Source organism: Stegodyphus dumicola, chromosome 8, assembly GCF_044657685.1.
Source record: "Stegodyphus dumicola isolate Sdum_Otavi_A_Nest chromosome 8, ASM4465768v1".
NCBI classification, from domain to species: Eukaryota; Metazoa; Arthropoda; class Arachnida; order Araneae; family Eresidae; genus Stegodyphus; species Stegodyphus dumicola.
In genome coordinates this window covers 23,176,790-23,201,299 of record NC_140775.1, presented here as the reverse complement: position 1 = coordinate 23,201,299, position 24,510 = coordinate 23,176,790, and the positions used below count along the sequence as shown (strand labels likewise).

Below are 24,510 nucleotides of genomic sequence, written 5' to 3'. Positions count from 1 at the left end.
TGACGGACGTCTGTGCTCCCTAAATGGTTTTAATAGTATATCAAGATAATTTACTAATTGGAAGCCCTCTTAACCTCTTAAGAAAGAGCCACTGTAATATTTAAGTTTCATATATTTTTACTAAAATGGATCATGCGATCAAAATTGCTGCGGTCTTAAAGTCATTATTAGATGGTTTATTACGAAGCTAAATGCCTACAACCAACAATTGAAGAAATATATAATCGCCTAATCTTTTGAAATTGGTTTTCATTTATTAACATTCAAATTTGAACGTTTTTCAATAGTTGGAATTAACAAATGGAAAACGTATCAACTCTCTATACAAGCTTCTTCTACCTTTCAAATAATATAAAATGCACTCGTGGAAGTTGCAGTGATGTTGTTTTCGAAGTCGTTAAAATTTGCACAAGTAACAGAAAATTTTTACTGAAACTAAAAACAAGCAGTAAAAATAAAACAAGCATAAAGAATTTTGCTCTTTATTTTCAACTTAGGAGAACCAAATAAATAACCTCTAAAAGTTTACTTTCTTGTAATTTATTTTTCTGCTGAAATATTATTAGGGCGTTAGCACAGAAGGACTATTAATTTCGTTTTGGAATTTTGTGTTGATTCACTATAAATTAACTTTTCAACTTGTTGCCACCAAATATTATCACCCTGTTTATTTAAAGAAATTAAATAATTAAGAATATGTATAAATGTATGCATGTTTCTTCCATTGTGATAAAACAACGTACGTTTCCACCCGAACATGGGCATCTGGAAGCCCAACTTTTTGAATTTGTGTTATTATCGATTTCATATTTTGTAGCACTTTAACGAATTTTTGATTAACAAACACAACGATTTCCAAGCGAGCAATGGCAACACTGTACGGGGAAAAAACATTTTTATCTGCACCTCACGAGACTGTATGTCGGAAATTCTAAAGATATGCTCTAAAATTATTTTGCAATATTTCTATTGAATTGAATTTTATGGTTTAAGTGCGAAACCCATGATATTTAATAAATAAAAGTAACATAGAAAACGTTAAAAAAAAGTTCTTTTGGGCGTAATGTAAAATCTGAAAGTCTTCAGATTTTTTTGTTTTTTGTTTTATTTTAATTTATTTATTTATTGGTATGTTTCCTTGTAGAATTAATTCAATGATTACCCCCTTCCTCGGTATTGTATCCTTACAATACCTACTGTATCCTTACTAGTTACTACTACTATTATTCTAGAAAGTTAAATAATAAATGAATAAATAAATTCAAACTGCAGTCTAACGCAAATGATACGAGGTTAACAACTAAAAGATATCCTGAGTTGGTATCGTTTTAACGTGAAATGTGCAATGCCATGAAAATTCTGTATTAGTTTCTTCAATCAGTAATATTCATTTACATGTATAATATGTAAACCAAAGAAATGTATAATGAAAAATATAGTTTTACATATCCTATACGTCGTGTTAACACAAAATAATTTGCAACTTTTTCCAAACCCAACTTTGGTAAAATAAAATCGCAAAAAATCTTACACAGTTGCATTTCTTTTGGCATTTCACTTCATAAACAGAGTAATGTTCAACTGCTGACATTTTATAAAGAGTTTTTTTTTTTTTTTTTTTTTTTTTTAATTTTAAAAAGCTGATGCGGATACAACAGGATTTCCTTGTACGGCCTATAAAATTATACACATTTTTTTTCTGCAGTTCATTTAAACTTTTTTATAGTTTAACTTAATTAACCGATTTCACAAGGCAAATGGAAAATGACATCAAAAACTGCAAATTTTGAGATTAAATATCCCAGTCAATTTTTGCAGTAGGGGACTCAAAACTTCTACATTTATTTTTTAATTACGAGTATATGACTTTTCCAAATATAAGTACAAGAACCTAGAGACCACATTAAAAGTTGGATTTCGTTATTTGTCGAAAATTAATTTTTTCGTTATTTGACATTGCCAAAATACGAATATTTTCGTCATTAGAACACTTCTCTAATTGGAAATATATGACTATGACCTACAACTGTGAAAAATGAAGGCCGGATAAGGGAATATGTATAGGGGAATGTAAGGGAATATGTAAGGGAATATTCTGCCGATTGCAATAAAAAGGAAGTTGCACAACTAAATACTATAGCACTGCCATATATAAAATTTCATCAAAGTCCTACGGCTAATCGTTGAGTTACGAGAGATACATACATACATGCATAATGCATACATACGTACAGATGTCACGAAAAATACCTTTTGAATCCACTTAAAAATCCATTTTACAATCCGTTTTGGAGAAAAACAGTACTTTAATCTGTCCCTACGTACAGATATTAAGCCCCCCAAAAAATCGTTCAAATATATCAGAAAACTGTCAAAATGAATATTTCTGTTGAAATGATACCCGAAATTTTTCCTGATTATAGCACTTCCTTTATTTCGTACAAGGAAGTAAAAAATGGGCAGAGGATGAAAAAAGAAAGTAACATAAAGATGATTAACATGAATATATTTATTTAAAAAATTGTTTTCATTTATTTCATTTTTGTTGCAGATGATGGTGTATGATAATTTAACTACAAACAAGTTCTATAACGAAGGCACATAATAAGTATATACTTATATATTTATATTATTATAAGTAAAGTTGTAAGAATTATACAAAAAAGACCAATTTTGGTCAAACTTTTTTGCGCAATGTGCTGCAAAATTAAGGAAATGAGAAGAGAAATTGTAGTTAGCTCGCCAAAAAGTTACCAAAAGCTGTGGCTTCAAGAAAAATCCAACATATGCATATTCAGTAGTTTTTACAAGTTCGAATAAAAAACTATATGTTAAATAATTTCGGAAATTTTAACACAATTTTAAAAAACTAATTAAATTGAATGAGGTGATAAATTAGGCTACACGCGAAATAAAATGTAAATTATAAAACGCAGTAAAATACTAATCGATGGAACAAGTTAAAGGCAAAAATTAAAACACAGTAAAAAAAAACAATCGATGAAACAAGTTAAAAAACACATTAAAAATTAAAAAGTGGAAAAAGGTAAATTAGCTCAATTCGAGGTCCACTCTGGCTTTTAACATATAGTTTTTTATTCGAACATGTAAAAACTACTGAATATGCATATGTTGGATTTTTCTTGGAGCCACAGAGCTTTTGGTAACTTTTTCGCGAGCTAACTACAATTTCTCTTCTCATATATATTTATATATATAACAATTACTAATCTCATAGATAATACAAATATATCTTATTGCCAATAAAAATCGAAATGTTAAGAACTGAAAAGGTATATTATTTTTAAATTTCTCATTTTCATGAAAACGTTTCCTGAAATTAGAATTTCATTAAGTTTGGAAAGAAAGGGTAGAATTTTTCCTCTTGCTTCGAGCGTGAGGATAGTGAACATATTTTACGTCAGTCTTTTTCTCAAGCAAAATTTTAATTGGTTTGTTGTAATTCTACTATAATTTAAAAGCTAAATTAATAATCTTCCACTGATGAAACTAGTAATTGCAGCAACAGCTTTAATAACCACAGAAAGAGAAGATTTCCTTTGAAGAATTGTTATATAGCGTAAAAGAACTGCTATGTTTTGAATGAACTGATAAATAAATTAATTAATTAATTCCACATAAAATGTTAACGCTAGCCGAACTTGATCACTGAATGAAACTGGAATATAAACTGGAATATATATAAAATATATATTATATATATTCCTTTAATACAAAGAAAAAAAGAAAATAATTTAGCAGTTTTATTTAACTGATAATTACTTACTATATTATAACATAGTAATGAAAGGCATTATAATATAGTAATAAATGAATATTAGTTAAGTGTGCTGTATGCCGCTCAAACGGTATAGTGGTTAGGGTAGCCTACTGTGGCATAGATGGGCTCGGGTTCTAATCTCGGAGAAGGTATGGATGTTTGTAAATGTACACTATCTTTGCGGTATGGGGGCACTCTAAATATATGGCGAACTGAAAGTTCTCTCGTGTGGTTTGGTGGAAGGGAAAAGAGGTGGGAGACCCTCGGACCTCCCTGGGGGTGTTGTCTCTCAAAACTCGGGTGGAAGTAAAAGTACAACCTCCTTGAGGTTCTGGCAATCATTCTTCCGTGACATACATGGACAACAACAGGACAACAATAATTGTGGTTTATATTAAATATCGTTTTAGAATATTTTCTTTCCAGAAAAAATATTTTGCTGAAAAAGTCTGCAATGTAATTTTTATTTCATAACTACTGTACTTTCGTTTGAGAAATAATAAAACTACATGAATTCAGAATCAAAAATATAGATGTACATCTATATAGAATTTAATCACTTCCGACATAAAATTAAGTACAATACAATTGTTTTTCCCTTCACCATGAAGATAGGGATCTGTATCAGTTAACCCTCGGAGTTACCAGAGCTTTATTTAAAATCTGCTTGAATTTACAGCTGTCTATTTGCCGAATTCTTGATGTACGTAGGAAAGAAAAATTAGATATAGAAATTTAAAGTTGCTTTGAAAATTTCAAATTTTAATGCTTTTACATTTGCACTAATTCCATTATATAGCTTGGTAGATATAGCAGCTTTTATGAGTTGTTCGGAAAGTAATTTCGTTTTTTTTTTCCAACAGAGGGCTTAATTGTATTTCCTCACAGACAGCTTCACACTTGTATAATCATTATATATTTTGACAGCTGATACAACCAAGGTTGTTTGTCAAAAAGTTCGACTGATTTTGGTTGGTGCCCTTTCCAATATGGAAAGTGAAAAGCAGCATTTTCGGCATACTTTGCTTTTTTACTATGGAAAGATTCAAATGCTGTTCAAGCAAGAAACAAATTATCCGATGTGTATGGGGAAGATGTATTGATAGAATGCTAATGCCAAAACTGGGTTTGCAAAATTTCGATCCCGCAATTTTGATCTTGAAGATGCACCACGTTCTGGAAGGCCAGTTGAAGCTGATGAAGACACAATAAAAGCATTAATTGATGTAAACCGGCGAATAACAACTCGTGAGATCGCTGAGAGATTAAATTTATCGAATTCGACCGTTTATGGTCATTTGAAACGTCTAAGTTTAATCTCAGAGCTCAGATATGTGTTCTTCATGTTTTAAGCTCTCCATTAGCTTCAACTGAGCGTCCAGAACGAGGTGCATCTTCAAGATCAAAATTACCGGATTGAAAATTTTCAAATCAGTTTTGGCACTGGCGTTCTGTCAATACATCTTCTCCACACACATCGGATAATTTGTTTCTTGCTTGAACAGCATTCTTACCTTTTCAATAGCAAGAAAGCAAAACATGCCGAAAATGCTGCTTTTTTACTTTTCGTATTTGAAAGGGCACCAACCAAAAATTACTGTATAGAATATATCGAACTTTTTCACAAGAAAGCCTTGGCATATGACTTGTCAAAATATATAATGATTATGCGGTTTAAGTGTGAAGTTGGCTGTGAAAAAATGCAATTAAACCCTCTGTTGGGAAAAAATGAATTTACTTTCCGAACAACGCAATACTTCTAAAAATCCAAAAGATAGGATGTGTTAATAGGTCATTAGTAGGTGATTGTTGTTTATTATCTAAACACAAGGATTTTATATCCTCAAACATATCAAACTTTTAAAGGTAGAATTTAACTTAAACACAATTGAAAGTAAATACGCGTTATCAGTTTGAACATATTTAGTATTCTCAACGAAATTTGGGGTTTTACCTTCATCGACAACATTAGCTTCGTTACCATCATTGTATTTGCTTCGCTATGATTTCTGTTTTAATAACGAGCCGTTATAGATAGAGAGAAACTATCATAAATTTTTGCGTCTTATTACTGCCCGAGTCCAGAACAAAAGAATTGTTTAAATTATTTTCAGCTGTAGTCTGGAGAGATTACTTTCATTCGTGTCGCGAATTTAAGTTGCACATGGTTATCATAGAAAATGATTTGCATCGGATAATAAAGTCCCAAGAATGGTCTTTAATGAGATCCAACAGATACCTGAGAGACATTGAAGCCGGTTGGCCAAAGTCACGAACTTGTAATTGCTGACTTTCCCTACTTCTGGATTATGAATTCCACCTCATATTTTTTCATTTGAAAATGGCATTCAAAAGAAAGTTACAATGCTTCTATTGAGACTCCCGCCAATGAAAAAAAAAATTCCTTTGATCTGATAACATGAATGCATTAAATATTTGATTTGCTTGACACGAATTTTAGATTAGAATTCCATTAAGTCTAGAAAGAAAGGGATGTTTTCTTTTTCACATATTTTGTCCCTAAGGTACTGAACATCATCACTTAAAGTTTTTTTTTTTTTTTTTTTTTTTTAATTAATGACAGTTTTCCTCAGTTAAGATTTCTGTGTGCTCGTTAAGCATATAAATTAAATTATCAAATTCTAGGACTAAATTTATAACAAATCGAGACCTGAAGAAAATAACTTTGTGACTGCTTAAGCTTCTGTGACTTTCTTCTGATGCAATTCATAGTAGTCAAATGTTGGAATACTTGCTGAACTTCCAGAATTTTCAAAATAGTCTCAAAACGTTTTCGAAGGTGAGTTTCTTTCATAAGACAGAAAGTAGCCTGGAAATATCAAAAAGGTTGATGATTAAAAGTTAGGAAAGCGAAAATCATCATGAACAGTTATACTTTTCTTTATAAAGCAAACAAACGAATAACTAAATAAAATAAAAATAAGTAAATAAATAAAATCTGAAAGATTTCAGATTTAATATTACGCCCAAAGAGGCCTTTTTTTCTCCATTTACACACATGCACGTTAAGACCATTTAGGCTAATGTCCCTCTAGGCTAAAAGTATTTAAAAACAGTATATCTTTAGAATTTTCGTTAGACGATCTCGCGCGCGCTAGAGCTAAAAGTTTTTTTTTTTCCCGTTCAGTGTTGCCATTGTTCGCGTTGAAATCGTTGAGTTCATTAATCAAAAATTCTTTAATTAAAAGTTTGCAAAACATGAAACAGACAATAAAAAAATTCGAAATTCAAAATTTGGGCTTGCAGAGATGTTCGGATGGAGAATTACGTTAATTTATTCAAAATGTATTAAATTATTCAAATTTGATGTTTCTAGGTACCGTCGTTTTTTCAAAATGCCATTTCGAGACTGTCAGAATCATATTAATATAATCAAGGGGAAAAAAGGTGTTTTATTCTTTTCAATAGCTGTGAATTACAGCAAATTTTGGTAGATTACTTTAAGAAATTCCTTGGTCTGGTCTCCAAGAGTGATGCTGAATACAAATGACTAAATTAGTGGAAGTTTTCCTTCCCTGGTTTGAAGCATCTCACAGTATAAAAATGTCCTGTGAGAATTTTATAGCAAGAGGACTTTTTTTAAAGAAATATTTGCACCTTTGGCTGCTGTATCACAAAACGTTATTCATTGAAGAAAAAGAAAATAGCGTGACTTCTTCCATTTCTAAGGATGATCTGCTACTTTAAATTTTTCAATCTCTGTCTTCACGAGCCTATGATATGATGTAACATGATTTCGCGATCCCATGAATTTCCATTTTTCAATTATCACAAGTTAAACACCTTTTCTTCTGTTTCATCGGGCTGCGGGCATTACAGAGACTAAGCCCTTCTGTGCTAACGCTACTTTGGGGAAAAAAAAAAAAAGTGGCAGAAGGTAGTAGATTGTACGAACCACATATCGCTTCATGTTTGAACACGAGGTAGTATATAATAATATGAATGCATTAAACCAGACGAAAAATTCCATTTGAATTTTTTTTCATCAGTCAGACGACATTTTACAAAAATTGTGTTCAGACACTGCCACTAATTATTGCTTGATGGCTTCACTGGGATTAGATGAGGATATTCAGTCTTTAAACATTACAAATATGCAGTTATCTCAATACAACCAAGCAAGATAAAACACTAAAAGGAAAACAAATAGTCCTTAGTAAATTGCTACCCTCAATAGCACCCATTAGTGTTTCATAATAGGCAGTCAATAACAATGAGAAAATACGACAACCTTTAAACATAAGGTGCAAGAACTACTGAACTTGACTTTCTTAATAACAAAGACAGATTTTCCTTATTTCATAGTAGTGAATTACTATATTAAAATTAAAATTTCAATTATAATAATAATCGCATACAAAAGGATTTATTAAATTTTTAACTTTCACACTTAAGTACGTGGATGTTAAAATGGGAAAGAAACATGCTAATGCAAAATTTAAAGTGAGGTTAAACAAGCAGCCTTAAATTGGCTTCGATTTCGAATAAAACTGGATATATAAACGCGAACGAGCTCGTCGATATGCATTTTTAATTAACTGCTCCATTCTAGATGAACCTTTTTATAAAACGTACTATAAGGTTGGTTCCAGAACACCCGACATTGACTTTCATTACGAAAGGCATAGTTACTCCATTTAGTACCGGTCTTGACAGGGCGAAGGGGGCTTTTAAGGACAAGTAAACTAAAACGCACGCTATTTCTGCGAAAGAACGGCAGGCTGCATGCCGTTCATTTCGAGCTCAGGAGGTTCGTCGCCGAGCATCCCATATAAAAGGACGCCCGTGCAACGTTCCGTCAAAGTACTATAAGGTATTTTCTTCCTCCTTTCTGCACGCCTTCGTGGTGTAACCGTATCACACTCGGCGCGTATTCGAGAGGTCCATATTCGAGTCCCGGCGAGGTCATTGCTCATTCACCATGTCTCCTGCTTCAGAAACCCTAATAACTCTACAATGGCGCCCGAACTAAAAAAGGTGAAGGATGATGATTCTTCACCGCCAGGATTTGGCGATTGGGTCCCCTAATTCCCAGTCGCACTTTAAAAGGGGGAGTATATAAGATAATTTCTCCCCCCTTTCTGCATGCATTCTTGGTGTAACGGTAGCTCACTCGGCGTGTATTCGAGAGGTTCAGGTTCGAGTCCCGGCGAGGCCATTGTTCTTTTTCCATATCTCCATCTTCGAAAATCCTAATGACTACAGTACATATCGTTCAACACTACTTTCGTGTAGCAATGCATACCGCTCAAAATTCGCACGGGAAACAACGATTTATGGCTTTTACCTACCTCTCAACAGCGCCATGTATCATCTCAACCGGCCATTTCAGCCGGCCATTGCATCCCAAAAATTTATTTATTTCCACCCCCTTTACATTTTGCCAGATGTTTTTGAATCATCTTGCATATAAATATTAAGTCCTTTACATAACGATAATGACATAGCTGATTCGGAACTTAAACTCGAAATCTTTCTCATAAAGTTAACCTTCTTATTGAATAACTAGGCACTTCCCCACTAGCTGCATCAATGTAACACGTCGCCGCTCGTCTCTGTATCGTTCATTGCCTGAAGATGTGATAACCTTCCAAAACTGTGTGTGCATATTGCGCCCATGATGATGTGTGAATGACAGTATGTATCTCAAAAATTAAATATCCAGTAATAAAATTATGTAATGTTTATCTACGGCCACATCTGTCTGCACTGTCTTCAATACATCTACGCAATAAATCATCTCCAGTTCCATTACAGCTATACCTCTCTTTACCGAATCTATTACAGTTATTGCGCCAGTCTATTGCACACACACACACACATATAATGTGTGCATGTGTGTTTGTGTAACAGAAATCCTTTCAACTGGGGAAGAAACATCGTTGAGAATCTAAGACTATTCAGCAGCCTACTACATGTGGACTACCTCTAATCAAAAATCCGGAACTTGGAACTTTCAGTGGAAAATTCCGCACCTGACCTTAGCTAATGTATGGCAGTTAGAACACAAGATCACAGTATATAGTTATCAGATACCTGAGGGGAAAAAGCGTCGTTTTCAGCGTCGTTCAGCTGTAATGTGTCTTTTCCGCGTTCACCCCGATTTCCCCACGCAAAGACGCCCACAGACAGTTAATAATAAAATGCTAATGAGCTACAGAGATACCTTAAGACTTTTTTTTCGTAGCACTAACAACGCAGTATATTTTCTACTAAAAGATATTAGTACGGGAAATTTTTAAAAAATGTTTTCCTTAACCGTGGCTTGTAAGTTCAGACTCAAGGACGGTAGTGATCCAGCCAACAGCCATGATTGGTTGAGATAAGGGAATCTGATGGTTCTGTAAGCACTGACATTGTTTTATGCGCAATGAAATTAAAAAGAACGCGAAAAAATACGTTCATGTTTACCACATGTTCATGTTCATGTTCATGTTCATGCATACGAAGCGTAAATAAATTCTGTTCCTAGACGATGGATCTTATTTCCAAGGCACTGATTGCACCATACAACTGAAATAAAGAGTTCGAACTCAAATAAACTTTTAGTCTCAAGTATTTCGCATGTGTAATATTCAACGAATCAAACTCTTCCCTATATCATAATTTAAACATTTTTTTACCATTGTCGATCGATAGCAAAAAGCACAAGATTAAGAAACCAGATTTGGTGTACCATAAATGAAATGTACCGCACAGCAGCTTTGAAGCTCAAAGAATTTCTTTTTCCTCAGCTTGTATTATTTTGAAGCAAGATATGTAAAAAATGAGCTATGCTCGCGCCGAGACTTGAACCTGGACCTCTCGATTACGCGCCGAGTGTGCAAATCGTTACATCACGAAGGCAAGCAGAAAGGAGAGAGAAAATACCTTACTCCTTTTTAAAGGGCGACTGGGGTTTAAGAGACCCAATTGCCAAATCCTGGTGGTGAAGAATCATCATCCACCACCTTTTAGTTCAGGCGCCACTGTAGAGTCATTAAGTTATTTTCGAAGCAGAATATGTGAAAAATGTGCAATGCTCTCGCCGGGACTCGAACCAAGACCTCTCGAATACGTGCCGAGTGTGCTACATTTACAACACCAACACATGCAAAAGGGAGAGAGGAAATACCTTATAAGCTGAAAAGACAAAAATGAGATGAACACAAATATGTTGTTAGATACGAATACAAAGTTTTCAAGAGATTTTTGAACAAGTGATGCGAAACGAAAGCCCTAACATGATTAAAGGGATTAAAACATACATTCATAAAAAAAGTAAACTAAACAATTTAGAATTAAATTCTTTAAATGCAAAGTATAAATGGAAAATAGAATATGGATCATTAACTAAAATACAAAGACTTTATGCATGCCAAAAGCTTCCAGGGAATTAACTTCATCTATAAAAGATGTCTTTGAATAGGCTAGATTGAGGCAGTCACACGAATGCTATCTGCTTTCAGGTTTGCCGGGATTTGGACCTATGACAAATTATCAGATTTCAAAAATTTCCTACCCTTCAGAATGCTGATCAAATTTACTTGAATAATTCATATAACAAAGAAGTCGAAAGTGTAGTTCCTCGATCAACAGGTGACAGGTGACGGAGGACTGGGACGCCTGGTGTTTAACGGAGGTAAACAGGCATATGTCCCACGCCCTCCCTATATAGATACAAGAACTCCCTGGGGTCCCACAAGGGCGAACCGGGAGTTACTGAGCCTTCATGAAAACGTTTACATGGCCATACAGGGGCTATTCCAGTTTGACATTGGTTCTGTACAGATTCTTATGTTAATGGTTGACCTGGGTGTTCATAGGCCATAATGCATACATGAAACATAACATTACATACATGATATATGACATGACATTAAACTTATACATAATGAATTAGTACATACATACTTTACACTTCACATGACATTAGATTACACATACATAATGCATGACATTAATCTACACTTATTAGAGTTATAACCTGACTGTATACTACTTTAAGCTAATTGTATTGCGAACTTGCTAAGTTACTTTATAACTGGATTACTTATAGTTTACATTATTGCTATTACTTCTTAAATGACATTATGCTATATAACAAGATAGGCACACATACTTTGCCTTATAATCATATATGCGTTACTTAAAATAATACACATGGGGCACGCGTTACACGCGCTAATGACTACATTACCGATTACGTTATGTTAAAAGTACACATAGTACGACGTATTACACTCATTGATTAAATTACTTACATTACACTATTACTTACATTACTTACATTACACAGTTACTTATACACTTACATATTTACAATTTTAGACTTAACACCTGCTAAGTTACAATAGAGACATAGAATTATTGCGCTGTGTATGCTATTATTCCTATGTTGGTTGGCAGTCATCCTGCCCTAGGGCGCTCAGCTGCTGTATAATTTTACATATATTTCTTATCGCAGGTGCGTGTTTGATGATGAACCTCTTGTAAGGTACTATATCCGTAGTGGGATATGGTAGGTGATGGCTCGTCGTGAGGCTACAGTTGAACACGTAGTGGTCGGGGGAGCCAATTTCCCCACACACACACGCTTCTGTCATGGAGATAGCACGCTTATAAAAGAAGGTGGGAAAAGGGCCATGCCCCGTGATATAGTTTACTAAAGGGGGTATGGCCTGTAAGCGTTCTTTATCTACTACAGGGTAAAATTCGAAAGTCCTTCTGCCGGTATCTCCATTCTCCCATTCGTGTTGCCATTGTTTATTCCCTATGTCTCTTAGTTGTCTTTTTAAAAATGACGGCGGGATTAGTGCTGAGACAGCTTGTGCATTATTGTTGATTGCTGCCTCATTGGCCAGTTGATCTGCCATCTCATTGCCTGCGATCCCAGAGTGGCCTCTTACCCATTTTAGCTTGATGTTAGATTGCTGGTGGCCGTAGATTTCTGGGCTGAGATAACGAGTTTCAGCTTTTGGCACGTGTCATAGAATTTGGAGCAATTGGCGGAGCCGTTCCTCTCCAGTTCGTCTCGCGTACGGCCAGCAGTGCCGCATCATCGTCATACGCCACTACTTTGGTGTGCTCAGGCCAATTGAGTTGCAGTAGCGCATTGAACGTAATTATCCAAAGCAGGGGCCCCGCGCAAGAGCCTTGTGGGCAGCCCCTCTCCTGCTTCTTTGTATAGACACCACTATTGTTTGCGATTATGAGACTTCTTGAGACCAGATAAAACAATGGTACACAGTGGATGATTTAGGGAATTTCATTTTTTTTAACATAGGCACTTTCACGCTAAATTTCAAAACTCATTTTATCTGGGCCCACCAGCGGCCGAGCGGTAAAGTCGCTGAACACTGGTAGTTCGGTTTGAGGTTCGAATCCCGCGAACGGGCTGGCTGCATGGGTGTTTTCGTGGTTTTCCCCATGTGTAACGTGTATACGAGCCAGTTTCCCTTAGAAAGTCCTCCACGAAGGCATCCCTTCCCTTAGGCAGATTGCCCTAGTGTGCTTTGCCATAATTAAAATACACCACACTACACCACACCATTTTATATAACTAATATACCATATAAGCCAGGACTATTACAGATATCCCAAGAATTCCCATCAAACAGACAATAAATTTAAATTTATATTAATGCAATGTTATAATTAATCGAAGAAAGAACGGAATAGGTATTGAATTCTTCTTAACCGATCGAAAGAACAAATTTTTTTTTTTTTTTACTTCTATTGTGGTGTGATAAAATGATGTCAGTAATGTGGGATGAGAAACCTGTATGAGTTGCAATCGCTCGTGAATAGTTAAATTTCTGATCAAGAGTTGACTTGGAGGAACATACTGTGAGTGGGAAAAAAAAAAAAATGTATAAATTAAAAAAAGTGCCAACTTTTGCTTAGCAAAACTTGAAATGAGGGCGTTCGGTAATCTGAGGAATGTTTGTAATATACAGTTGTGCTTAAGTTAGATTCATTGCATGTGACCAGAATGTCAAACAACAGAAAGGAATTACATGACTCGAGCTCAGAAGAGGGATAGTAACATTTATTGAATTCAAGATTCGAAGAGCGTTTTATTAAATCTTTAATTCAAATGGAGTAAATGAATTATCAGTGTAATGGACACAAACTGGAAAATTCAATTTGTGTCCGTTAAGCAAATTTTAAATAATTTGCTTTCGTAATAATGCATATAATGTCATAAGGAATGGAACAGATAGGGCTAATTCTGATGGAAAAGTCTGGCACAAATAATCCTGTGTGCTTTCTTAAAAGAAAATCTTAGTCAGAGATCTTAAGTTATCAATTTTGTTAAATGAGAAATGAAATTCACGAATTCCCCTTCCCCCATAACACAAGACATCCTCAGGATATCCTATTTAAGTCGCAATCTCCCGGGAAGCATTTAGGATATCCCGAGGATGTTGATTCTCAGATATCCTGAGGACTTCTTAAGTCAACATCCTGAGGATATCCTATTCAAGTCTCAATGTCCCGGGATATATGAAGATCTCCTCAGGATGTTGATTTTCAGATATCCTGAGGACATCGTAAATCAACATCTTAAGGATGCCCTGTTCAAGTCGTAATGTCCCGGGATATATGAAGATCTCCTGAGAATGTTGTTGCTCAGATATCTTCAGTACTTACTTTTTATGGAAGCTCATATCTGAAAATATTAAAGTAACCTTGTACCACATGCAAGTCATGTTATAAGAATCGAAATCTTACTCTATGGATTACCTATTCTGCATATGAAAATTTAATTGTTATGCTTACACTGGATTTCGTCTTGTATATGTTGGCTGTAAATATTAAGTAATAATATTTTCAAATTTTTGTTGTTGTTTCACAGTGCCTATTGATCAGAGAACTTTCTTACAAGTTATAGGCACGTGTTTTCATCCGTTTTTGAGTTTCATATTGAAAGTGTGTTTACGATTAAATTCTAATTGCTACATAATATATTTTGTAAACATTATTTTAGATACTTTTCTAATATCTTTGAACACAAATATTATGTACGTTACAGGTTAACTCAGAAAATCTTTTACGAAGACATTTATCATATCAACAGATGGGCATGATGTACATCCATGCCTTATATGGCATTCGAACTTGAGCCCTTCTGTACGGCAATCGGTCAATATAATCACTTACCCGTCTCTGAGGCACTAATCAGAAATATCAAGTTATAAAAGTATTCTATTAAATTCATCGATAGTTCTTAGCATAGAAATAACTATACTTTGAAACTGCAAAAGAAAAAAAATACTTTTTGATCTGTTACACTATTATATTAGTAATGAATGATGTTTAGTGCTGTGCAGTAATAAGTAACAATATTTTTTTTTTTTTTTTAACAAACGAAATTTTACTTTACAGACGCAGTTAAAAACTAGTCTGTACGAGGTTTAACTTGCTTTAATTTGAATTTATAAACAGAAAAATAATTTTATTGGGCTAAAAATTTCATTGCAGTTTCTTCGTTCATTTTCTGGTAAGTTCTTTAATAACGAAAATTAGTTTTTCAAAGCGACTGAGGTAAGAAGTAACTTATTTTTTACCTCTCTCTAATAGGAAAATAAAGTTTGAGAATAGGAAGAACTAACATTAAGTTCTTACTCTCCTCAAACCTCACTTTGCTACCTCTTTAACCATACAAATATTCGGTCTTTGCTAAACAAAGCGCGAAAAAAATATATCCAGCGCTCTGCAGTCTTATACGTTATGCCGACAATGCTACATGACTCCTCATAATTTAACAATAATTGCTGCTTTATTAATTTATTTGTAACATCCAGAAAATACAGTAAACACGTTTCTTCAAGGTATATAACACAAAGTTAAATGTTGTTATGAAAACTCAAAATTAGATAACGGATTAAATAGATGTTCAAACTTTAAATTAAAATGATTTAATTCTTAAATTAAACGCGTTCTTTAAACTCAGCAGTTTTATTACTTTATTTTATACTATAAATAACAATTGAAGTTGAAAATCTTAAAGTTTTGATCATCATTATCATTGGTCGTAAAACTGCTTCTCAAATTTTCTTTGCTTTTGAGAAACCGAGCTCCGCTCAGAATGTAACACCTCTGAGCACTTTTTCTGTAGCAGATGCCCCAAGAAGATTTCTCTTTTGTTAACGTGGCAGATTTATGTGTCAGACCTTCCCTTCTTTTGTATCCCCCTACAAGAGCAACCATGGAGGTAGGAAGTAAGAGGTGACCTCCACATGGAGGTAGGAAGTAAGAAGGAGTCGCCCTAAACAAGTTTTTCCGTACCCTGCTCTGAAGCACCGGCGATCCCTACGTGGTGACCAAAACATTGGGTCATTTACCATTGAGTTCTATGGGATTTGACGCGTTCGGGTGTAAATATTTTGTAATTACGTCGCAAATATACATATAAATGTATATATTTTCTTTTTCTACAACACTTCAGAGTCCTAAGTATGTGAAAACAACATTTATTATTTTTAAACAACATTTCATTCTGAACGGAATTAAATGCTATACTTTTCACAGGACAGTTTTCTCAGAATGGTTTAATTTGAATGAAATATTTTCACAAGTTTTCGTTAATTACATTAGAAAAAAAAATTAAGGTAATTCGATTTTATTCGGTTAAGGTACAAAAATTAAGATCAAAGTTTATTGTATTATTAATATTAAAATTATGCGTTATTTCTTTTCTATTTATAGAGCTTCTTCCTAAAATACTTTCTTAAATATGACGCGATATTTTGGCTTCTTTTAAATCGAAAAATGTAAGTCAATTTATAATTAATGCTCTATTCGGTTCATTTTAAATTAGAGAATTATTAGGAATTAAATAGTATTTGACTTTCTCTGAACATTTCTGAAAGGGAATAAAATAAGTTTTTTTTTTTTTTTAAAGTATTATTTAAAACTTGTAACTGAGTTATTATAAAATGTAAAGGGAATAATTCTTTTAATTATACTTATCAGATTTTTTTTTTTACCCTTCATTTCAACAATACATATTCCAAAACTCTATTACGTTCTTAAGTGCGCATCTCATAGCATTTGCTTTACAATACCTTTTAACAGATTGCTTTCCAATACGAACAATTCTTGCTTAAATACTTTTATAACGTATTTGTCAACAGGATTTCAATTTATGTTTACAATTCAATATTAAGGTTATTATATATTTAGATAACATTTATAATCATTATAAATTAGATACATTTAATCATTAGATTTCTTCACAGTACTATCACAGTTGTTTATAAGTGAATAAATTCTTCATTTCAAATACATTTATAAATAATTTAATGAATATTTAAGTATTTTGTCAAAGCAGATACATGCTTTTTGCAAGTACATGCATAAATACCCATACATATTTCCTATTTATCATTTCCGGCATGTGCAAATCTTTAATTTCTGTGCATTCACTATATTTTTCGTGTAAAGTAATTTACACTAATTTAGCATACACCCGAAAGTTTTACATAAAAAATATATACGAATATAATTTGAATGAAAATTATAAGTATTATTTTTAATACCCACTCAAAGGTCAGTTTTTCTTCAAAATTCCCCCACGATGGCATCTCTCTCTTTAGGCAGAAAGCCCTTGCATGCGTTACTCTATTTAATAAAAACTTAATCTGACCTATGTGCCTAATTACAAATATTTTAACATACATAATTTTATATTTACATTTAGCCATCAAGTTTCAAACTTTTCAAATCTTCTAGAAAATAAATTTTGGCAGATCTCTTTTAGCAATTTTCTTAAAATCTATATTTTTGTAGTGCAACAGCTTAGAATTTTATAAAACAAATTCATAATCAAAATCGCTGTTGTTAGTTATCGAAAAATAACCAAGATGTGATTTTTGCGTAAATGTCAGTAAACTATACAAATTGCTATTATCCATCACACTATGAATGTTTCTTTCATGCGAGAGTGTCCCTTTTTCGATTTCTATGGAACTGTCGTGTGTCGAAATGCTATCAGAATTTTGTCAAGCGAGCTTCTGAATGTAAACAAAAAAACACCCCGTCTGGTGACCCAAGCTTCAAAGCAGTGCTTCACTTTTAGCGCGGAATGGCCCCTCCTCCCTTTCCTACCTCCATGGACCTCTATGAGGGAAACATCCCTTCACATCCCTTCCCCCTTCACAACAAAGTCGCAAAACGCCCCCAACGGTTTTAATTGCTCCGTAATAGTGATATCCTTGAAGAACCCCACAAAGTGGAAAGTACACGTACTTACTTTCTGATTTCCAGAATTCAGCTATTCTGCTAAACGTTAATAGCCGTCGTTCCAAATTCTCTTTCAGTTACGAACTGACTTGCTGACGCTTGCAAGCGTTACATTGACAGAGTGTGAAAAGTAAGTTTCTAAATGTTTCCTTTATTCTACAAAAATGATCAGAACTAAAAAAAAATTATCTCAGATATCTAAAAGACGGATTTACAGCAGAATAAATCAACGTATATTATCGGATTCATCAGAAGATGAAGTAGTATATTTAATTATGAAAAAGGACTGTGTCGAATTTTCGCGCTAGCAAATATTCTTTAAGTTCCATTTCAAACTGTGATTCGAAATATGAACTTTTATGTCTCAAGAAGAACTGACTGATGACGATTACCAAAACGATTATCCCATTTTAAGGAATATTCCAAATATAGGACTAATAAATATTCCATTAGACTTTATGTCCCTTGTGTGCTTAGGAGAAGTACAAAAAATGATTGCTATTAGGATAGGCGGAGGCACCTTACAAGCACGATTACCACATAAAAATGTTGAACTAAATTTTTTTTTTTTTTTTTTTTTTAAATGACCAGTTTTTAAAGCCTTATGTACCAATTGAATTTACAAGTAAACCAAGGAACCAACTCTAAAAGAATTGAAACACTGGAAAGCTACAAAATACCGTCAATTTTTACTGTACACTAGCCCACTTATTTTTATTTATTTATTTTTTTAATTTAACAAAAAGCTACATGATCATTTTTTACTACTTCATATTTCGATTAGAGTCTTATGTAAAATACAGAATCAGACGGCAATTGATGAATACGCACAGTCTCTATTAAAACTCTTGGTAGTAAATTTTGGGCTTTATTATGAAAAACAGTATACTGCTCATACTGTTCACGGCCTACTGCATATTTGCGAAGATGTAAAAATGTTTGGGCAGTTAGATAATTACAGTGCATTTAAATTTGAAAGCTATATATATATCTTCTATTAAGAAACTGATTAGAAAATCTTCCGCTCCATTACAGCAAATAGCAAGACGAACTCATGAACTGTTTAATCATATTGTAGCCATGAATAATGATTCAATAAACATAACCGACTTAAGTTCAGAATTTCAAAATTTACACACATCTGGTCCACTACTTAAAGGTTATTAAATGCTTAATTTTATTATTGAATTTTGAATAAAAATTAACTGAAGTCAGAACTGAATTTGAAGAATAATTTAATTATGAATATATCGAAGAATTCAGTTTTGGGCTATTGAATGGTTAAAAATGATCGAAAGATTTTTAATACTTTAAAGCAAAATTTTCTCTTATAATATTTTGTATTAATAATTCATTTAAAGTCTCTTGCTCAGTTTTAGATATATTTACAAATTATTAAATAAATTAAAATTCAAATTAGAAAATAAATTGTATAAATATTCTTAACATTTCTTATTTTTCCATAGTAACCACAGATGGAGGACCTGAGACTGTCTGTGGAAAATAAGCACGTTTCAGGTTATCACAACACCTTCACACACTTTCACTGGAATATAAAGAAGATTTCTGGGGATATACTGGGATGTAACATTAAGCAGTTGAGAGTATGTATTTAAGAGGTTAAAGGGATATTGTAACTAGTATTTCAAATCCTGATAACATCCCATACGCTGTCGGTGAGACCTAGATAGGATGTCCTAAGGATATACTGGAATGTGACATTAAGCACTTGGGAGGATGAGTTTAGGAGGAAACTGGGTTATTACGGGATGTCCTGAGGATGTAGTAAGTAGTACTTTAAATCCTAATAACATCCCATACGCTGCCGATGGGACATAGATAGGATGTTTTTAGGATATAATGGGATGTGTTTAGGAGGTTAGTAGGATATCCCAGGATGTCCTGAGGATGTAGTAAGTAGGAGTTCATATCCTAATAACATCCCGCACGCTGTCAATGGGACTTAGTTAGGATGTCCTGAGGATATCCCGGGATGTGACATTAAGCACTCGGGAGGAGGTGTTTAGGAGGTTCGCGGGATATTCCGGGATGTCCTGAGGATGTGCGCATATCCCGCGAGCAACATCCTCGGGATATCCCAAAGATGTTTTTGTGCTATGTGGGTTTCTTTCTTCCTTTTTTTTTAAACTACTAAAAGATAGGCTAAAATGTTTAAAAAAATTAATAATAATTGAGGATGAGGTAATAAAAATTATTAGTTGGTTATACTACAAACGTCGCTCTACACAGTACAGTTAGTCAGCGGAGATTGATCACTAATCTGAACTCCTGGCTGCGAATTTTCATGTGTAAGACAAAAATCATAATGAAATTGTTATAGTAAACTAAGTTTATTATATGATTTTTGTCTCTGTCAACAAAATGTTGCTTGATTGTACTTTTATTCTCTAACTACTAAATCCTCAAAGACCATTCTTCTTAGTCGCAAAGGACATTCGTTTTAGAGCTATTATCTGTTTTTTTTTTCATTGTTTCTAAAAAGTCATAAGAAGCACGGATGTTTAGCATGTCAAATTTTTTAAGCAGATGAAACGCTCATCATTTTTAGGTTTACAAAAATCAGCAATTAATAGTTTTCATGGTTTAATTTCTTTTTCAAAACTACATTACATTCATATTTTTCTCTAAAAACTATTGTTGGAAATTTAGCTTTAAACTTACGTATCCCTATAGCCGTATTTCTCTCTGACTCAGATCTTTGAGTCTTCAGATTTATAAAAAACACAACAGTTTTGGTTAAACATGGTTTTATTTCCCGAAAAAAAATTGAATAGTGAAGAAAGTAACATAATATAAGAAGCTTACGAAAATAAACTAATGTCAGATGGAGCTTGTAGTTTCGTAGTCCAAAGACCTTCGAAGTTGCCATTCATTGGAGCTCAGGTTCCAGACATTACTCGGTCTCTTTGGCGTAACTCGCAGATTACTTGCTTACAATCTATTAATTCCTGCTTTACGGTTCCTGGAATTAGAAACTTCTATACTAATGGCAGTTGCCACTACTTACACAGAGTTTAGAATATGCAGATCTTTGGCCATTATTTGTCCTGATTGAATAACAGATGGGAATAAGTTTTATTTGTGGACTTTTCTAAAAAATGAAAATTTTAAAATCCAATTTAGACTATCTATACATATTAGCTTCTAAGACTGAAAGCCATTAATTAATTTTCATTCTCTTGGTGTAACTGATTAGCATGCCTAGCTAGTACCCAGAAGATCTGTGGTTTGCGTCTCGGCGAGATCAGAGATAATTTTCTACCATAGTACCTTTGAAAATTACAATAGTATCTACAAAATACTTATCACACGTAATTCCAAACTAATTTTGTAACAGAAAAACTGAGGCCAATTTTGAAATAAGTGAACGAATTATATCAAAAAGTATGTTCAATTCCCAAACCACAGAAAATATTTCGTATTCTCCAATATTTGTTTTTCAATGTATTAAAGTTTAATAATTATCCTACTGCCTGATTCTTGGTATAATTGGGAAAAGTAATTTTTCTTGCATGTTGAGAAACGATGTAAATTTGTTTGATCATAAACGGAAATACATTGAGGTTTAGATATTTCACCGAAGATAAAATTACTGAAATCAGAAGAGTAAAAAAGAGAAAGATGTGCTGTGCTTAACTGCACTTGGAGAACTAACATAAAGTGGCATTTTTTATGACATCAATTTTATTTCGCTAAGCAGATGCCTATCTTCATTTAAATGTGTCTAAATAAAGACGTTACAATGTAATCATCTCGAATTTCTTTCAAGACTGCGTCGAGCACGTTTCATAGTCTTAAGAGATAGCAGCAGCTGATAATAATATATCGCTGCCAGCTGCAGATGTCGTTGAGATCACTTGTTGTGACACGAAAGAAATTTGTTCGATGTTATGTAAATTGTATTTCTTTCTTTGTACCGAGGAGCGGCGCAGACGCAAATTTGTTAGGTTTTTAAAGCTCGCGGTTAGAGCTTCGAGGTTGCTGTGAATTACTGGAGTTTCAACTAGGCGGAGGTTCTTCTGAGTTTGTGTTGGTAAGCCGCCACTGAAGTCGGAGTTTGTGTGGTCTTCGCCTAACTTGCTATTTGAAAGTCAATAAAGAAGTTTCGGTCAAGTTAGGAGTCTGAGGTTTTTTGGGTTCTATACTGAAGTAACATCAAGTTAATTTACAGTCCACTATTTTTAACAACGGAACGTACATATTTTATGGTCCGTCGGCTACGGAGTTACAGTAAATTTGGTGAGTCAGTGTGTTTTTTTATCTTTCTTATTAGATAATGGAATTTACAACGCTTAAGACTAAAAAGCGTGTAGCTAAAGCTAAGTTAAGTAAACTGAAAGAGAAAATTGCAGTGACTTACGATTCTGCTGATGTTGATCAGTTGGAACTTTTTAAATCTAGATTAAATGACTTAATGACCGAACTTTCGGATATTTTTAGTAACATATTTGTAGTGTGTGAAGAAAAGATATTGATGTATTTATAGAAGAACAACAGGTCATACAAGATACTGTGAGTTAATTTTAATGCTAACCAGAGTTAAGAATGTTAAAGACATTAGTGTGGAAACTAAATCTTGTGAAATAGCGAGTATACGCTTACCTAAGCTAACTCTTCCTGTATTTAGTGGCAGTACTGAAGAATGGTTATCATTTTTTGATTTATTTAAAACGGCGATAGTGGATAATGACCGTTTATCAGGTGCACAAAAGCTACAATATTTAAAGGGTTCTTTAAAAGGAGATGCTTTGCGGATTGTTCAAGCTTTAACTATTTGTGACAGGAATTTCGAAATAGCGTGGCATTTATTGTGTCAAAGATTTTCACATAAGAGAGAATTACTTTCATCGTTATTAAAGAAAATCTTGTATTTATCAAATTTACAATCTGAAATTCCTAGTCAGATATTAGCGTTAGTAGACACTGTAAGAGAGTGTGTATGTTCGTTTGAAAATCTAGGATTCAAAGTGCAGCAATTCGCGGATACTATTTTAATGTTAATAGTACAGTTTAAATTGGATTCTTCGACGAGAGGATGGTGGGAAAGAACATTAAAGAGTGAGGAAATACCAACACTTAATAATCTGTTAGAGTTCTTGAAATCTCATGCCAGAACCTTGCAAGCAGGTAAACCGCAAGGTGTTAAAAAACAAGTTACAAAAGACAAATTAACTTCATTGGCTTCAGAGATTCGCGCGCAGTGTACGTATTGTAAAGCCGGTCATTCAGTTTTTAAATGTAATAAGTTTTTAAATCTGAATGTTCAGGAACGCGTTAATTTTGTCAAGAGAAATAATGTTTGTTTTAATTGTTTGGTTTCAAACCATAAAGCTTTCGAGTGTAGAAGTACACATAAATGTAAAAAGTGCTTTAAAAATCATCACACACTACTGCATTTCGAAAGAGTTCAAAATGAACCAAAGGCACTTAAAGGAGTTTCGAACAGTTCGAATGAATTATCAGTGACGGCTAAGCCATTTTTCCCTGGGCCAGAACCTCGCGCTCAGTCGGCTGGGTCAGGGGAGAATATCGCAAGTTCTAGTCCAGTAATTAAATCTTGTGTTTCAGACTTTAATTTTCAGAGTGAAGTTTTATTATGTACGGCTGTTATTAAAGTGTTAGATTCATCGGGTGAATACCAATTGTGTAGAGCCCTCCTTGACCCTGGCAGTCAAGCAAGCCTGATTTCAGAAGATTGTGTACAAAGGCTAGGGTTAGCAAGAAGAAATGCCAAAGTTTTTATTTCATGTTTAGGGTCTTTGGATACGAAAACTAATGGGATTACAGAAATAAACTTCGTTCCGCATTTTCCGGCGAAAGTGTCATTTAAAACACCAGTATTTATCATCAATAGAATTATTGGAACTTTGCCGCATTTTACATTGGATAAGAAGTACGTTGAGGAATATAATGATTTAATGTTAGCAGATCCAACGTTTTACAAAAGTGGGCCTGTTGATATACTTTTAGGCGTAGATATTGCCTTACCTCTTTTAAAGGGAGAAATAATTAAATGCGAAGAAGGTAAACCGGTAGCTTCTCGTTCTGAACTAGGATGGATTATTTCAGGTAGTGTGAATAATTCAACAGAAATTAATCCTACTATCTATGTTAATAATATACAAGTGGAAACTGATCAGATGCTGTCTGACTTTTGGAAATTGGATGCTGTACCTACGTTTGACATGCTTACTAAATCGGAGAGAGCATGTGAAGATTATTTCAAATCTACATATACGAGAGAGGAAAGTGGGGTATATACTGTGAAATTACCGTTTCACTCTCCGCCTTCTCAGCTTGGAGATTCCAGACAATTAGCTATGCGTAGATTCCAATCTTTAGAAAATTCACTTCTAAAAAGGCCTCAGATATATGAACAGTATAGGGATTTCATGAGGGAATACCTTGAGCTGAGACATATGGAGGGAGTGCCTGAGGGAGAGATTCTTATTGACTCT

General features: G+C 33.7%; 1 protein-coding gene across 3 annotated transcripts in view; it reads left to right on the top strand.

Moving 5' to 3' along the window:
- The window catches only part of LOC118192407 (uncharacterized), a 122,733-nt gene that overhangs the window by 80,894 nt on the left and 17,329 nt on the right, over nt 1–24,510 (top strand). For 2 of the 3 annotated variants that reach the window (XR_015042501.1, XR_004758751.2), the window contains exon 2: nt 2,552–2,608. The exons of the other annotated variant lie outside the window; for it this stretch is intronic. The gene's annotated coding sequence lies outside the window, so the exon portion shown is untranslated. The remainder of the gene's footprint in view (nt 1–2,551; nt 2,609–24,510) is intronic. 3 annotated transcript variants of the gene reach the window in all.